Source organism: Podarcis melisellensis (genome assembly GCF_964234715.1).
Source record: "Podarcis melisellensis genome assembly, chromosome: 4".
NCBI classification, from domain to species: domain Eukaryota; kingdom Metazoa; phylum Chordata; class Lepidosauria; order Squamata; family Lacertidae; genus Podarcis; species Podarcis melisellensis.
In genome coordinates, this window is record NC_138531.1 from 90,005,901 (window position 1) to 90,018,388 (window position 12,488).

General features: G+C 44.4%; 2 long non-coding RNA genes across 2 annotated transcripts in view; one reads left to right on the top strand and one right to left on the bottom strand.

Moving 5' to 3' along the window:
- The window catches only part of LOC309369453, a 370,754-nt gene that overhangs the window by 186,845 nt on the left and 171,421 nt on the right, over window positions 1–12,488 (top strand). The window lies entirely within an intron of this gene.
- On the bottom strand, window positions 2,893–6,591 carry LOC309369431. The gene is made up of 3 exons (XR_014168126.1): window positions 6,362–6,591; window positions 5,492–5,678; window positions 2,893–3,189 (listed from the first exon to the last, which is right to left on the bottom strand). It is a non-coding gene; the product is annotated as an uncharacterized lncRNA (long non-coding RNA).

The following is a 12,488-nucleotide window of genomic DNA, read 5'->3' on the forward strand; positions in this document are numbered from 1 at the left end:
CATCTGATGGGAGTGCGTTCCATAGGGCAGGTGCCACTACTGAGAAGGCCCTCTGCCTGGTTCCCTGCAACCTCACTTCTCACAGTGAGGGAACCACCAGAAGGCCCTCAGAGCTGGACCTCAGTGTTCGGACAGAATGATGGGGGTGGAGACACTCCTTCAGGTATACTGGGCTGAGGCCGTTTAGGGCTTTAAAGGTCAGCACCAACACTTTGAATTGTGCTTGGAAACGTACTGAAAGGATTGGAGAGCAGACTCTGGTCTGTGGAGAGCTGCCATCAGTCAGGGAAGACAACACTGGTGGCTTCTGCCCATTGAGACTGGTGGGGCAGAAGGACCAACTGTACATAGGTGGAACCAGAATTAATGGCAGGTGGAGCCAACTTCAGTCTTGCCCGCATCCTCTCCTTGGAAACAAAGTGAATCTGGTCCTACATGGAAGGCTACCAAAGGACCATCTATGTACAAGCTGCTTTTTGGTCCTGGGAAGAGGAGCAATGCATTGAGCCACCCTCTGTGCAATTCAAACACCGTCATTGCACATTTGACCCAGGGGAGCCAATGTAGGCCTTTTAGGACCGGTGTTATATGGTCTCAGCGGCCGATCCCAGTCACCAGTCTAGCTGCCGCATTCTAGATTAGTTGTAGTTTCCGAGTCACCTTCAAAGGAAGCGTCGTGTAGAGTGTGGCTTTAAAAGAGGACTGGATAAGTTCATAGTAAAAGGTAAAGGGACCCTTGACCATTAGGTCCAATCGTGGCCGACTCTGGGGTTGCAGCGCTCATCTCGCTTTACTGGCCAAGGGAGCCAGTGTACAGCTTCCAGGTCATGTGGCCAGCATGACTAAGCCGCTTCTGGTGAACCAGAGCAGCGCACGGAAACACTGTTTACCTTCCCGCCAGAGAGGTACTTATTTATCTACTTGCACTGCGTGCTTTCGAACTGCTAGGTTGGCAGGAGCAGGGACCGAGCAATGGGAGCTCACCCCATCGCGGGGATTCGAACCACTGACCTTCTTATCGGCAAGCCCTAGGCTCTGTGTTTTAACCCACAGCGCCATCCAAGTCCCTCAAAGTTCATGGAGGTTGGGGCTATTCATGACTGCTATGGAAGCTCAGCCAGATGGGCGGGGTATAAAATAATAATAATAATAATAATAATAATAATAATAATAATAATAATAATAATAATAGGATGGTGGACTGGATGCGCCACGGGCCTGATCCTGCAGGCTCCTCTTGAGAGAGGAATTATGGAGGAATTATGAGAGAACTTGATCCTCATACCTGCATGCTGCTGCACATCTTTCTCTAAGGGCACATGGTGTGTCTGAACCCAGAAGACTGAAAGACACCGAGTCATACTGAGTCTCTGACTTTACGCTTTCTCTCCATAAGTCCTATCAGCTCAATCATCTCCCCCTCTCTGTTTTATTCATCATATGCCTAACAAGAGACACAAGGGCGGAGGCACGGGCTGGGTGGGGAGAAGGAAGGGAGAAAATGCAAAACTGATTGCGACTGAAAACAGATAACTGAGCCATATATATTATGCATTATTTTTAGAAGGGGAGAAAGATTGCACAAGAAATCTTCGCTTTCATGGCATTCCAAGCAGACAGTGGCAATTTGCTTCTGAGGCTACCTGCATTCTTTAGTTAACAATGGCTGTAGATTAAAGACTATTTACAGGCTCGGTATATATTGCCGTGGTTGGTGGAAAGGAGGACAGAATAAATTATGGGCTACAGTGAATCGTGTGGAAAACTGGCTCTCTTGTGTTTAAGGCCGTCATTTCTTTCAGAATAGCCTTTGGGAGCAGCGATGGACTAAACTAAAAAGAAGACTTCTGTGAGATTTATAAGGCTGATAGAGAAAAGGATTGCCAGCTTCCTTCTCCCACCTGTGTGACTGTGCCGCTCCTAAGCATCCTTGTGACAAGCACAGGTTCAAGGGGAAAGGGTTGTCCAGGACTGAGGTACAGCCATGGGGAAAAGCTTCCCCTATCAAGGAACAGTTGGCGGGGCATGCATGTTCACAAATAAAGCTTATTTTCATTTTATTTATTGACTGCGTTCATGTCCCACCTTTTTCTCCAAGGAGCTCAAATAAGGAGCATTGTTTTCCTCTCCTTATTTAATCCACAAAAACAACCCTATGAGGTAGGTTACCCAGTCAACTTCATGGCTGAGTGGGGATTCGAACCCTGGTCTCACAGACCCTAGTCCAACTCTCAAACCGCTACACCACACCGGCTCTCGGTTGTCCGTATCATCTTACCAAGTAGCAAGGAGAATTGAGGTTTCCTGGGGAAATAAGGGCAAGCATGCTGGATCACATCTCATGGTGACCGGTCCATTAGCAGGACCAGCCCACCCATGAGGGAATCTAAGGCAGTCACCTCAGGCGGCAGAATTTCATGAGACAGTGCCACTGCCATAGAAGCAAGGAGAAGTGGTGTGGCCGCTGCCAAAATCTCATGAGAGTTCCATGAGATCTCACAAGATCTTCTGAGATCTTGGCAGCCCCAGTAAGTGAGCCATCGGAGGGGAGAGGGGGTGCCTTCCCATTCTCCACCCCTGAGCAACCTCTCTCCCCATCACCAGATCTGCTCCAGAGGGTTGGGGAAAAACCTTGAACAGGGGGAGACACAGGGTGTGTGTGTGGGGGGGGAATATTCAGTTGTCCAAGGAGACTTCCTTATTCTGACAGAACATTTGATATTGTGCCACATTCAATACAACCCCCAGTAGCTTCGAATTTCACTATTAGATTTTTTGGGGGGGAAAGAAAAAAGAACAACAAGCCTCAATTTATTTCTCCTAAGGTACCTGCCATTTTCCAAACAGCGGTCACTAATCTCATCCAGCGCTTTGAAACCGCAGTATCCAGCTATCGTTTGGCTAATCTCAATTTCCAAGCTAGCATGTCCTCTATCATCTCCGACAAAGATGTTCAGGCCGGATTAAATCTGACAGGTCAGCATCAGGCAATTTGTGCTGGCCTCACATGTGGCTTTCTCATTTATTTATTTTTATTATTATTTTAAGATACGGCCTCACTCCCGGGGCCTTCGCATCATTTAGCGTTCAAACGCAGATACATAAGAGCAAGGGAAATGTGTTTGAAGAAGGAGGGAAATCTGTCGTCTGGTGTATGTTACTCTTTCTTCTTCTTAAACTCCCCACCTCCTGAAAAGCAAAAGTGAAACATATCTGCAGTGCCACCTCTTGGTTACTGAAAAGCATTTCCAGGGACAAGTGCAATTTTGCAGGGGCTTTGTGGACACACACGCAAACACACACACAAATATAACAATCTTATTTTAATACACAAACGGCACAGAATGTCTGTGAGAGATGGACTTATTTAATAGACAGAAACCAATTTCCAAGGCTGTGGGGTTGTTGTGTTTCCCTTTGCTCAAAGTATCAAGCAATCTTGTAGACTGGGAAGTTATTTTCACAGCTTGGTTCCCCAGGTGTTATGCACCTGATCCCACGGCCTGTAGATTCTCTGCACACCCCAAAACCGGCCCTATCATTAGGCAGCATGATGAAGAAATGAGCTTTAAAGAACCCGCAAATCGGTTGATCAATGGTGCCCACAGAGCCCCTTTCAAAGTACAGGGCAACACATTGCTCTGAAATTGGCTTCTGAAGGTGCCTGGAAGCACTATTTTCTAATCCAGTTGTTGGATCATCAGACACTCAGTTCAAAATGCTGAGGAAAAGAGCGGGAAAGGTCACCCAATCCCATTACAACACCAGGTGATTGACAGGTGGGGAGCTTCACTTGCCTGCCAGGCTTGGCCTGCGAGGGGCGGGCCTCTCACCCCTGGTGTAGAGCAACACTGGGCTAGCTGGACCAATGGTCAGACTTCCTATACAAAGTTCTCCAGGGAGGAACCAGTGGTGATCACCAGGTTTAGCTCTAGGTTTTGGAGGGTCCTTGGGAGAGACGCCCTCCATAGCATCCCCTTCTTCAGTGAGTCTACCTCCTCACTCCAGCAAGTGCAGATAACTCGTCAGTGGGTCTGTGTTGGGGTTACGGACACTTGACTGGCCTAGTGGTGTGGTGTGGCAGTTAGAGGGAGGCCAGTCACTGCCTCTCAGCCTAAAATACCTCACAGCGTAGCTGTCTACCGACTCCATCTGGTATGACAGCTGATACCCTACCTGCCCATGTTCTGTCTTGCCAGAGTGGTGCATGCTCTGGTTATCTCCTGCTTGGACTACTGCAATGTGCTCTTTGTGGGGCTACTTTTGAAGATGACTTGGAAACTATAACAAATCCAGAATGCGGCTGCCAGATTGGTGACTCAGAACGGCTACCAGGACCACATAACACTAGTCCTAAAATATCTACATTGGCTCAATGTACATTCCGAGCACAATTCCAAGTACTGGTGCTGACCTTTAAAGCCCCAAAAGGCCTTGGGCCTGTATACCGGAAGGAACATTTCCACCTCCATCGTCCAAACTGGACACTGAGGTCCAGCTCCAAGGGCCTTCTGGCAGTTCCCTCACTGCAAGAAGTGAGGTTACAGGGAACCAGGCAGAGGGCCTTCTCGGTAGTGGTGCCCATCCTGTGGAATGCCCTCCAGTTAGGTATCAAGGAAATAAACAACTACAGTGGTACCTGGGTTCTCAAACTTAATCCATTCCGGAAGTTGGTTCCAAAACCAAAGCGTTCCAAAACCAAGGCATGCCTTCCCATAGAAAGTAATGTAAAATTGATTAATCTATTCCAGACTTTTAAAAACAACCCCTAAAACAGCAATTTAACATGAATTTTACTATCTAATGAGACCACTGATCCATAAAATGAAAGCAAAAAACAATGTACTGCAGTCAGACAGTCAATCAGTCAGTAGCTGAACTTTGTTCCACACAGTCACAAAAACAAAGCAAAAAGAGCCGCAAAAACAGAAACGCAAAATAAATAGCAAAAACAGACAGATCTCAGCTTAACACTCAAAACGAAAGTGTGGCACTCAAAACAGAAGTGTAACACTCAAATCGGAAGCATAACACTCAAAATGGAGCACGTTCAGCTTCTGAACAAAGTTCGCAAACCAGAACACTCATTTCTGGGTTTGCAGTGTTTGGGTTCCAAGGCGTTTAAGAACCAAGGTGCCACTGTATCTGACTTTTAGAAGACATCTGGAGGCAGCCCTGTATTGGGAAGTTTTTAATGCTCTATGTTTTACTTTGTTTGAGGTTTAGTTTGCTGGAAGCAGCTGGAGCAACCCAGTCATATGGGTGGCATATAAAGAATAAACTGTTGTTGATGTTGTTGTTGTTATATGAGCAGCGAGAAAGAACCATTTATACTACCTTAAGCTCCTTAGAGGAAAATGTGGGATAGAAATGCAATGAGGAAATGAAGTAGATGCTGAACTTTGGACCTTCAGCACACAGGAGCTCTCTCTCTGATCTATGGCCCTTCCCCCAAAAATGCAACTTGTGACACATACAACCTTGAACATACTTCAGAATCCTCTGTAGCGTATCAGGGTTTCTGTATCCGTTGTGCAGGGGTCCTTCCACAGACAAGCTGATACGGAAAGTGGATTTTGAAGGTAGAACATTTGACAGCCGCAGTCCTTGCAGAGTTGCAGATTTCGAACAACTGATTGGTTCCGGCCAGTTAGTTACTGAAGTTTTTCTCCCACTAACTGTATTGATTGAAAAGACAAACAGGAGGGGGGGCTGCAGATAATACAACCTACAGCACATGTAATGATCTAGCTCCAGAGCTACAATTAGTTATTTCAAAAGATGTATGCATCTTAATTTTAGCAGAACGATTTTTATTCCCTGTTCAGAGTTATGGAAATGTTATTCATGAAGCGTTCGGAGCCCTCGCCTTCTGTTGTTCCTGCTTTTATTTACATATCATTATAATCCCCTCGTTTTTAAACAACAACCCCCCCCCCAAAAAAATTGAAGCTTATTTCAACTCTGAATTCCACCCTTAAATGAAATAAATTGCTAGTGTTTCTTTTCCCTTTGATCTGCCTTTAGTTTATGGTTCAATCCCTTTCTTCTCGCAGCAAAAACAAGGGAGAATCTTGCAGCCTTGAAGACTAAATTTATTTATTGTGGTGAAAGCTTTCGCAGGCCAAAATCCACATTGCCCAATACATAAAGCAGTCATTTAGGTGGGCCAATGTGAGCCCTGTACACAGAGGGAAGAAATGAAATATATGTTCACGAAAGGAGGGCAAAAAAAGAACAGACAGCCGTAGGCATTGTCAAGTTCCTGTAGACACTACAAAGGAATACAAGATGCAGTCAAATGAATTCTAGTAGGAGGGTGCCAAAGAATTCAGCCAAAACACGAAAGGTTGACTCTTACCAACACAGATGCTGCAGTCTGTGTTCATCCTATATCATATGCAAGCAGGTCAGAATTCACTTTGCTTCTAAAAAAGTATTTTGGGTCCAAGAAGAATATTTACCTGAATAGTTCATAACTCAGTCTCTTGACCACTAGAGGGTACGTTCCCTTGAGGCATAGCCAGCAGCAGCATTCTTTTTTTATATGCTTTATTGGTTTTAAAAACAAAACAATACAAATATAAAACAATCAACAAAAGACAATCCAAAATCAACACTCATTTAAAAAAAAAGGATTTAAGTTCACACATAACTAATTCCAACATGACTTCCAATCCCCGACTGTGATTCTAAATTACATTTTTTGATTGAGCACTTAACTTTATCTCTCCTAGGTTATTCGGTTGTGTTAGTTTTGTAAAGTTCTCTTATTTCATTTAGAGGTCAATCCAGGCCTGCCAAAGAATTCAGATTTCTACAACGTTCTTTTAGGTATTCTCTGTAAATATTCCACTCTCTATTGAATATTTGGTCTGTATGGTCTCAGAATCTTGCTAACTCTGCATATTCTAACATTTTGTTCTGCCAATTTAATTAAGAGGCAATAGAATCTCCTTTCCATACCTTGGCAATTAGAATTTCTTCTGCTGCTACCACATGCATTAAAATTCTCCTTGCACTTTTTGGAATTTCTTTACTCATCATGCCCAGCAGCGAGGCTTCAGGCTTCTTAGGGAAAGAACATTTAAACATTTTTTTAAGCTCGTTATATAGTGTTCCCCAAAATTCCACTTTTTTTGCAATTCCACCACATGTGGATCATAGTGCCTTCCGTCTCCCTGCATCTCCAAAAGACGCTCGACCTGGATTTGTAAATTTTGACCAATTTTACAGGTATTAAGTACCATCTGTAGAGCATTTTCATGAAATTCTCTTTCAAATCATAGCATGCAGTGAATTTCAGGTCCTGCCTCCATAACCTTTCCCATGATTCCATTTGGATGTTATAACCAAAATCTCTGGCCCTTTGTATCATAATAGATTTTACTTCTTCCTCCTTGACCTCCCAGTCAAGGAGAAGTCTATACATTTTAGCGAGCGGTTTTGTGTGCGTTTGAATTAGCTCTTTCTCAAGTCTTGAAATTTCTGTGGAAAAGCCTTTCTGTTTGTCCTTCTGAAATGTTTCATGTAGTTGGAAATATTGCAACCAATCAGTCAAATAGGTCTGAATTTCTTTCTTTAATTTCTTAAAAATTTAGCCTGTTTTCTTTTTCCTCCAATAGATCTTTATAAGTTGCTCAATTACCTCGCATGTTTGTTTTTTTTAATGGGAAATGCTTCTGTCAGGGAACGCCACCATGGAGTTTTTGGTTCTAGTAAGTCCTTATACTTATGCTAAACCATATAAAACAATTTCCTAACTGCATGGTTCAAGACGCCTTTGTGGACTTCGACCTTCTCATATCCTAGGTAGGCATGCCAGCCATATGTATGATTGAATCCTTCTAGATCCAAAATAAAATAAATGCTGATTGGTTGTCTTTATCAGGGGGGGTTACATGGGATTGTTCGCCTTGAGGTGACAGGACCTGAATGCAAGGACTGAGGCATCCCAGGCCTTTGCTATTTTAAATACTGTGACTGGGATACGAGGGGAGAATGCCGAACCATATATTTGATCATTGGCAGTTTTTACATCACCTCAGTAAAGGCCTTGCCATAATATGTCATAATCGCTTGGGTTTTTAATTTACAAGAGTTTTCAGAGTTTAGCCCAGGAGTGCCATCTACTGGTACATGCAGAAGCTGTGCTCATTACTTTGGCAAAACGAAATGTTCGAGCACATTCAACATTGGGGTCTATGCACTTACTTGAGGTTGTCACCTCTTTGTATGAAAGAGGGCCTGGGATCAATTACTGGGATCTCTAGAAAAAATATTTCGGGAAGCAGGATGAGATGGGCCTCAGCTCAAGAGTCTGGAAAGCCACTGTCAGCCATAGAAGACAATGCTAGCTGAGTGAAAAGCACCTTCCTTCATAAGCTAGCTCAGGGGTAGCCATTGTGGTGGCCTCCAGGTGGACTAATCCCTCACCCAGGGTGGCCCACCCATGAGGTAAACCGAGGTGAGAGGATCCAGAGAGACAGCAGATTCCGACGAAGATCTTTATTACACCCTTGTTCCTAATGTAGATCTTCTCTCACCTCTTATTCCCTAGTGGGGAGTGGGGCGCCATTTTGTGATTCCTGACCGGCCTTGTCCCTCACCATCAACCATGCTGACTGGTAGGGCTGGGCAATCTATCGATACATCACCAAAATTGGTTTCAAGTCCACATCATGGTAATGGTTTCATAATATTCAACATGGTGATATACTGCAAATCGCAATGTGTGCATGTGTGTGTGCTATGTGAAAAAAATCACGATGTGAGGAAAACCGTGAAGCCAGTCACCACTTCTCTCAGGATTCCTGTTGCCCCTGTTGATCTGTACTATAAAATAACAGTTGTAACAATATGTTAAAGGCAAATAAAAATTAAATCGTTTTAGACCCCTAAGCAGTAGCAGTTTCCATATTGCCCTGTTCCCCTCTTGTTTGTTACATTCTTTTTTCAAACATTGTGATATATTGGTGTATCACAATGTTTACTTGGTGATATATCATGATGTTGAAAACCAGACATTGCTCAGCCCTACTGAATGGCAGAGCCAGCCCAAGACATTTTGGGACATTTGTCAGGGACTGGCAGGAAGCTGACAAGATGATGATGATGATGATATTGCCCTTCTTCGACAGATTTGAACCCTGGTGTCCCAAGTTCTAGTCTCAGACTCTAACCACTACACCACACTGTCTCCTTGATTTAGTGTCACTGTCTCATTGACTTATTGCCAATGGGCTACAGCCAACGTGAATGGAGCTGCAAATTACAGCCCGCATCATGTCCTTTGAAGTCGTGTATACACGCTCTTGAATGTCACACTGACATCGTAAATGGTCGTTGTCCAATTTATCAGGCTGCCGCAGTCATTAAGCGTGTCATCAGTGTAGTCGGAAAGAGCAGTAAAAGTGGGGTTAATGAGCAATCATCCCTTCTAAGTAGGGTGACTTTAACATCCTAGTGGGAACAGGAACATCTAACGGGCTCCGACCGATTGGAACGTTTTTCTGATGCAGACTAATAACTCATATTACAAGGAACGTGTAAGAGACCTGCCCAGGTTATTGCCTAAAATGACAAGGACAACTGAAGAGGTCTTGGCACCCCCGAGACTGTGCACAAGTCTAGAATACTCCTCTCCCAGAGTTGAATAGTCACGGGATGTTGTGCATGTTTCAAGATTTGCCAAACGTTGTTTGCATTTGGCGTCTGATAACATCTGATTTCAAGGTTCGAATACTCACTGGATGCTCTGCCTATTTCAATATTTGCCAAATATTGCCCGTATTTGGCAGCCGGTTCCGTTTCATTCCATGGCTTGATATTTGACAGTCGGTGTTTGACAAGGCTTGGCATGTAACGCTGAGCTTGATAGTTGGCGGCACGCGGTGGCACTTAGTATCTGACAGCCGACCTCGTAAGACTTCATATTGGATAAAAATTGCAAAGCAATACGACATATGGGGAATGTGAGCATCCATTAATCTGGAACACAGGGGGGTGCTTTTGTTCACAAGTCCTTTTTCATAAATGCCGGGAAAAACGCCGGACAAGAACAATACTCTACACTGCTTTGGGGTTCAAAGGGCTTCATGCACATTATTACCATGCTGGAATCAAAGACTGATTCTGCTTCTTTCAAGATTGATTTAAGCAAGGAAAGGGCTCTGAGAGCGCATGTGCATCCATGGTTGCCATGTTGGCAACCCCTGTGCAATTTTTACAGCAGCCTCATAAGGTAGTTCAGAACTATTATCTTCATATCACGGATGTGGAAGGTGCATGTTTCTGTGTCACAGACTGGCTGGATGCAGAGTGCTATGACAAGCTCCCTTCCCTTGCCAGTCTCCCAGAACCAGAAGAGGCATGGAAAGGGCGGAGGAGAGGTTGTCTGAATGCAGGCACAGTCTCCGATTGCTTGGGGAAAGCCCTGGTGACGAGGCAGAGACCTTCAGTGTTGGCAACTGATTCTCATGGAGGAAGACCAACGCAAATGAGCTGCTCTCTTCATTAGGCCCATAGCTGTAAACTTACAGATTTGAAAATAAGGGACCAGCAGCCTCGAAAAGAAGGGATCAGCAGCCAAAATAAGGGATTTTCCCAGCACAGGTATGTTCAACTTCTGAGCCCTTCCAAGCCAAAGGCAGAAAACCCAGCCAGCAGCCAAACGAAGCCTCAAGTGGTGGTTCCCACAGCACAGCAACCCGGCAAAGGGGATGCAGCAAGGGAATCCACCGTCATCTCTCCGCTGGGAAGAGAGCAGAGATGTGGAACCTCAGTCCAGGAGGATGAATAGGCTATTCCAGGTCTCTCTCCCTAAGCAAAACCCCACACCCAACTTGCTCGGTACCCACCTCAGTGGTTTTTGCCTGACCGGAATATGCCCTTGAGCTCCGATACTGCTAATCTACTGTATAAAGGTAACAATCTCAATTGTCGCTCTGACCACTTTTGCCTCTCTCCCTGTCCACCAACTTTGAGGGCGTCAGGAATTTTACTTCTTGAAATATGACAACCCTAGGCCAGTCACCATCTCTCAGCCTAAACAACCTCACAGGGTTGTTGTGGGATGAAATGAGGGAGAATGACATACACCTTGAGTTCCTTAGAGGAAAAGGTGGGATATAAATGCGGTGAATAAAATTCTACCCCATCCTTTTTTCTGGAGGGCAAAAGCAGTCCAGTGATCCACATGAACTGGGATCACAACCTAGAACGTACTAGCACTCTCCTGAGGCTGCAAAGAGCAAGGGAAAATGGACCTTGGAGTCCATTTTCTCTCAAGGAAACTTACTGTCTATTGTCGTCGTCCTCTGATGCATCCAAAGAACCCCAGGCTTCCTTGAAAACTTTGACGAATGTCACTCATCAAAACAGATCACTCTGCTTCTAGCTCCACCAAGGAGCTAGAAAATTTTCAACAGGGCGACATCTGGCTTCACCAGAGAGCTCTTGACCCAGACATTTGAATCCGCAAAGGCTTCGCTGAGCTAATTATCCCAAACCTACTGCTTTGCTGGGAACACATCATGTCACGAGCAAAATAAAATATGCCTTTTTAAGAAAACAAAAGCCATGCACATACTTGTGCGGTATGAAAGAAGCAATTTTTAAAAAAATTTTGCTTAGAAAAAGCATGGAGGGGGTTGGAAGCTTAAGACAGTTTAACATCACAGATGGTTCTCTCTACAGGAGACTCCAACACAGGTATTTTGTGTGTTAAGTAAGAATTCATGAAAATATAAGCCTTTATGGATTTCTGTGATCACTTCACAGCTGTGGATTTAAAGCGTTCTGTTTATGGGGAGATCTAAGGGTATTTTCTTTGTCCGTCGAGTTTTGAAAACCTAAGATGCAGGATAGTCCAATGGGGTTTTTGAAGATTCGAGGTGGAGAGAATTCACTTTGATTTTCTGTATTGTTGGTCTTTGACACCTTGACTCAAAGATAGACTGCAGAAGGTCCTGTCAACCCCATTTTCCTTCTTTGCTTAGAGCTCCCTCCCCTCCCCACCCCCCCTTTTTTTAAACAGTCAGACAGAGAATGAAGGAAAAACAAAGGAGGACAAAGGTCTCCTTTGCGAGAAGAAAGAATTTAAGCAAAGGCAGCTTTTGTCACTCCTGCATGACTGACAGCTGGAACACGCCCAAATTCCTATTGACTGTACAATTTTTAAAGGTAGAGAAGGCTTAGTGTTATCCCTTGTAACAGCCTTCCCTTACCTGGCATGTTAGAACTACAGTTAGAACTGGATATGGAACAAGTGATTGATTCAAAACTGGGAAATGAGTACAACAAGGCTGTATATTGTCTCCTTGCTTATTTAACTTATATGCAGAACTCATCATGCGAAAGGTTGGGCTGGATGAATCCCTAGCCGGAATTAAGATTGCCGGAAGAAATATCAACAACCTCAGATATGCAGATGACACAACCTTGATGGCAGAAAGTGAGGAGGAATTAAAGAACCTTTCAATGAGGGT